Here is a 5,897-nt window from a genome sequence, read left to right as displayed (position 1 = left end):
TAGTATGTACATGTATTAAAATCAGAGCACCACTAAGCCATGTGTTAGAGGTCCTCAACATTTACCAATATACACTATTGTCACTATTTTCAGTATTCCTGAAATTTCTGTTATGATTCTCTATTTTTCCAATCATGTTGCTTTAACTGGACATACTTAAACAGATAACTCGTATTTTGCCATGTAATACATGCATTTAAACAAGTTGATAAGTTTTAATTGCAAAAAGTTCTCATTTATGATTATTTGGCTTCTTTATGTAAAAAAAAAATATTATTTTGTTTTACATCTGCAGTATATACTAATGTTTTTATACATTGATTTTTTTTCATTCAAATACCATACTAGTCATATCAAAATCTGTCCTCTTGGGTGATTTTTAGTTTTATAATTTATTGATCTATTGCATTGTTTCAAATGCACTACCAGTATTTTTCTCAACATGTAATATTACATGTTTGCTGGGTTTTTTGTATTTTACCTATAAAACTACTGCCCTTTTATTAGTTATCAAGCTTTAAAATTGAACACATTGTATAATGTGAATGATTAAAACAGGAAAAATTGTTATTGAGGATATTTATAAGTTCTAGAACAATAAAAAAAAATTAGAAATTCCTTTATTTTGAATAAACATAATTCATTTTTTATTAATTAAAAAAAAAAAATATTTGATCTTCATTCTGTTTAATACAGATTGATTATAATTCAAATAGTTTCCACTGAATGCCAACTACAGTTTTATCATGATCTTTTAATTTAAGATACATGTAATATTGCTGACTAATTTGTTTATATTACAGCCAATTGTTTCTGTTTTTGTTCTGATATTATATAATTACCAATGTTCAATTATATTCCTGTTCACTTTTGAAAGCTACACAGACTGTTTTTCAGATGGTTTTCGGTCTTCCATACCTTATACCATCTCTGAATAAATTTGGTTTAACTGTTGATGATTGTTGTTCTACATATTTACTGGAATCATATTTAGCATTTCTCTCAAAATACATATTTTTCTCCTCCAAAAAAGTAAAAATCATGAAACCTTTTAATACGCTTCTCCCAATTGGGATGAGCTTAATCTTGATCAGGAATATTTCTAACTTATGGGTCAATGTCAAAGCAAACTTCTTTGAAATTCTTCTCATCCTATTATCCATTATTTCAGCAGGACCCTTTGACAGGGTAACCATTTCAATGTTGTCTAGATATTAATGTACATGTACTAGTCCAAACATACCACTGGTATTAAATTTATGCAAGATCAACTCCCATTAGTACTTTCAGTACTTTGATTACATACAAGTTTTTGAATAAATTCTGCTTCATAAGAATACAAAAATAGGTCTGCTAACAATTGGGCACAATTGGTACCCATGGGAATTCCAACATATTGTTTGAAGACTTGATTTTCAAAAACTACAAAGATGTTGTCTATCGAAAACTCAAACATCTTTTTAATGTCAATTTCAGAGTACTTGTGTGTGCAATCAGAATGGTTTTCAACAAAGTAATATTTCAAGCTGCTTGGTCCGATTTTTTTTGTTATTACAGAATCAATTTTTTTTCCATACAACCCATTTATCTTAGAAAGTTATGGACTTTCTGCTATTTACACCAGCAGAATCAGTCTCCTTTCAAAGTAAAAAATATTCAAAGTATATAAAAATAATTTCTTTTTGGGCAAACGAAAAAACAAACCAAAGTGCATCACTGGAATGTTTAGAAAAGGAAACCGCTTGGTTTCGTCCCCCGAATGATTGGGGTTATTCAACCCGCATGATATGCATCGATTGTAAAGAAATATTAGCGAACAAATTTAAAACGAACACATGCTTATTTGTAATTTGTCTGATCATTTCGACCTTTATTTAAAGCGATGTCAAAGTCCTAATGCAACCATAATGCAACCGTACCCGTCTCGTCGTCAGGGGTGAAATCTAACATGAGGCGAAATAACGCGGTACCTTTTAATGTCGTTTGTTTTGTTAGCAAATTTTGATTTAAGCATCCAATGATCAAAATTAGAATTATCATTGTTTCATCATTCTGCATAATATGCATAAAAACAAGATTTTTTGTCGATTTTTTATTGAAAAAATCCTTTTAAATGAATTCATTATCCCTTTAGTAAAAATGACCGATATGTCCTCAAATTTTTACCGTTTTATATTATTCCAGGGAACAAACAACGCAAACAATCTCTCTTCCCTCAACATACGGTGGACACTTCAATGAACCACATCTTTCCGCCACCATATGGAACAGGTAACCCTTGCTGTTGATATTACCACCTCCATGTAAACTCTCTGGGTCGTTATCAATACAAGTATATGATGTCCCAGCTACGTGACCATGGTAACCAGCCATCAGGTAACCAGGAAACTCTAACTTCCAGTCGTCTTTACACGTTTGTGTAGCTGCAATATTTGAATGATTTTCAAAAATGTGACACTTTTTTGTTAAATATCATCAAACATATGCGTTTTCAAAGAACAATGTAAAGCTATTACTTGAAAAACAGTATACATTTGTTTACTACCAAATCGATTAGATTTTGGTTGATTTCTATAATTAAACACCAGGAACTCATAGCATCTAAATAAGGTTATAAACTCGTACCCGGAAACATCTTTACCACGGATCTCTATCGAACTGAGCATACATGAACACCACATAGGACGTCATGCTCATTAAGTCTGTGCCATTTGCCACTTAGGTCACCGGTCTCGTATTCTGCTCCGTAGATTTAGGCTTTATTTCCATCTCTTCCATCTCTGTAGTTTCCCCACTCTGGGGTTCTTGGTAAACAAAGAGGTTCAACTGCTGCTCCAGAATCGCTTTGAAGAGAGCCCCCTACATATCCTAAATAACAACAGTGGTTCTTTTTTTATTTTACATTCTATTATTTTCAGTTATAATACTGAGGATTTCAGTTGCAAAAAAGGACATTTGGTTCATTTCGGTTATTTGTTTATTTGTCTCTTCACTCTTCGACTTCAAATATGAGAAAAAATCACAAAAGATAAAAAATGGACGTCAATTTAACTTGATATGAAGAAACCTTATTATCAAAATTGTCAATTTTCACAGACACTCATTTAATAATTATGTTGATATTAAGAAGTTGTTCTTAGAAAGAGTTACCCTAAAAGACCAAGTGTGCACTTTGGGACAGCTTTTCCTTTTCCCCATCCTGTGTAAACAACATTATTATTTACTGTGACTGAAAAAAGGATTTTTTAAAAATAAATATTCGTTTCATAATCTACTTTATGCAGTGTTTTTTGACATACCTTTTATATTTTCAAGCTTTGTCTCAACGTTTTGTTTGAGCTCATTCATGGATTTCTCCATGTCACCAATAAAACGTTTGAATTCCCGCCTCAGCGCCTCTACTTGGTACGACCCAAGAGCAGACGACAGTTGCCCCGTCAGATAACCCTGTAACATTTCTTTGCAATTTCCGTTAATTCCTTCGGTTTGTACACCAGCAAAGAATATCAGCAACAGTATGAATTTCATCACCTATAATACACAAACAAAATATGATAATTAATCCTAAAACATCGCAAACTCTTATCTTATATACATTTGTTCGAATATTGTCGGAAAAAATACATTAAAAACATTCAATATCAAAGTGTGAAAAATGATTTTTCATTTAGAAAGTATATACATTATATTTATATCTACATGTAAATGTGCACACAAATCCATGGTTTCTAGATATTTCGGACACAGATTGCCTCAATGAATAGTGATTCTTTTGTAAAAAAAAAAAAAAAAAAAAAAATTTTTTTTACATGTACAATGTAATTATAAACATTTTTTTCATTTTTATGAAATGAACACTTGCAGCTATAAAATTTTCAAACATATTTACACAATTCTCACGCTGATTATATTTTAGATGAATTAGAATAAACTTTGAGTAAAATTGTGAAAATTTGTGCTTAGGCCAAAACATTGTTTTAGACCAGGTTTGCCAGAGTAACTGCATAGGCGAGTTGATTAAAATCAACTCCCAAAATAACTTTGACCTTCCTGAATGAACTATAATAATAAAGAAAAAATAAATTATGTATGATTGCCTCTATCATTCTGCCTATTGTTGATAATCACACTTCTTTAAAGTTTTTTTTATGTTGTACAGGTTCAGACAGCTTTTCTTCAAAACACAAATGCATTTATCCCTCTGATTGTGGAATATCAAATAAAAAAATCAATGAAAACATTATAACGATGTTTAATTTTCTAAGGAACAAACAGCACAGACAATTTCTCTTCCATTAACGTAAGGAGGACACTTGAGTGAGCCACAAATTGCCTCCACAAGATAGAACACGTAACCGTTATTGTTAATATGACCGCCTTGTAAGGTATCTGGGTCACTATCGACACAGGTGTATGATGATCCAGCGTAGTGATTATAGAGACCCGCAATTAGATAACCATGGTACTCAAGTTTCCAACCCTCGTCACAAGTCTTTTTCGCTACAGTTAATTTATCAATTTATAATGTACTGTTAACGTATTACATTTGGCTGTGTATTCTATTTAGCGCTTTTGGTGGAATACGGCTTCCACTAAATCAAGTGCACCGCTAAATGCCATGCATATATGTAAAAGGAAAGTCACATTCAGGAATACGCTATTTAAGATACACGCGAACTTGTTAAAAAACTAATATCAGCCAAATATCGTACGCGCCAAATATAATACGTTTACATTATCTTAGCTTCTATGTTTATAGGTTTAATCTAATTTTTCAAAGCGTATACTATTTGAAAATAAATTTGTTATCGTGAGTTGAGTTTACAACGAATGTGTTAATTTGTTTAGGCATTATTAAGCTTCTGCTAAATACATATATTAACTGTTTCGAAAAATTCCAAATGTCAAATGTGTATTGATAATTTACTAATTTACTTCTTATTAATTTACTAAACATGATCATCGAAATATTGCAATAAACGCCTTTGATAATTCCTACCTGCAAACATCTTTACCACAAATCTATTACGAACCAAACACACAGCACACCGAACATCGTGATCATGAAGTTTGTACCATTTTCCACTTAGATCACTTGTCTCGTATTCTGCTCCGTAGATGTAAGCTTTATATCGATCCCTCCCATCTCTGTATTTTCCCCACTCTGGGTTTCTGGGTAAACAAAGAGGTTCAACTGCTGCTCCAGAATGATGGTATTCAGATCCCCCAACATAACCTACATATACAAACCAACAATGTTTTCGATCTGTTTTAAACTGAAAAAAATCTAGGAAGTAACTGTTGTTATATTTTTCTTCACGTTTCTTCAGCTTTACACGGAACGCAGTTAAAATTGTAAAAAGAATTTTTACGAAGAATTGTTTCGTATATTTTTTTTAATTTATAAATCATCACCTGAAAAAAACTATTTCTGCACTGCCTGGACACGTCATTTTTCCCCATCGTGTGTAAACAGCGCGACTTATTGATGTGTCTGGAAAATAAAATAAGTCAAATAATCATTGTATGATCTTTCTTCATACTGTATTTACAACAGTGTTAAGCATACTTTTGTTGTGTCTTAGGTAGCAAGGGACAGTTTCGAATAAAGTACCCGTCAATATTTTTGAAAAATTGAGAGTTGCCGTACTTGAAGGCTTATGAGTGTTGCTAAAATTCATGAAATGATTTTTAATGATTATCATTAGTTAGAGGGGTGTCTGTTGTTGAAATTGATATGCAATATGTAGGCCCCTTATGTTAGGTACATGAGAATCAGAAGTAAAATGCGAAACCTGCGGCTATGACTGTTGTGCTGACTTTACACAGTGAAATTGCAAGTTACAGACGGGAGGTAAAATAACACGAAAAGTAGGTGGATGGGACATTGTAAACTA

At 32.0% G+C, this 5,897-nt stretch overlaps 1 pseudogene; it reads right to left on the bottom strand.

The window, feature by feature from the left end:
• Positions 1 to 2,175: 2,175 nt before the first annotated feature.
• LOC128180563 (uncharacterized) lies at positions 2,176 to 5,453 on the bottom strand (annotated as a pseudogene).
• Positions 5,454 to 5,897: the final 444 nt, after the last annotated feature.

The sequence above is a fragment of the Crassostrea angulata genome, chromosome 4 (genome assembly GCF_025612915.1).
Source record: "Crassostrea angulata isolate pt1a10 chromosome 4, ASM2561291v2, whole genome shotgun sequence".
NCBI classification, from domain to species: domain Eukaryota; kingdom Metazoa; phylum Mollusca; class Bivalvia; order Ostreida; family Ostreidae; genus Magallana; species Magallana angulata.
Note: the sequence above shows the minus strand (reverse complement) of the source record. Positions and strands in the feature narration are given on the sequence as shown.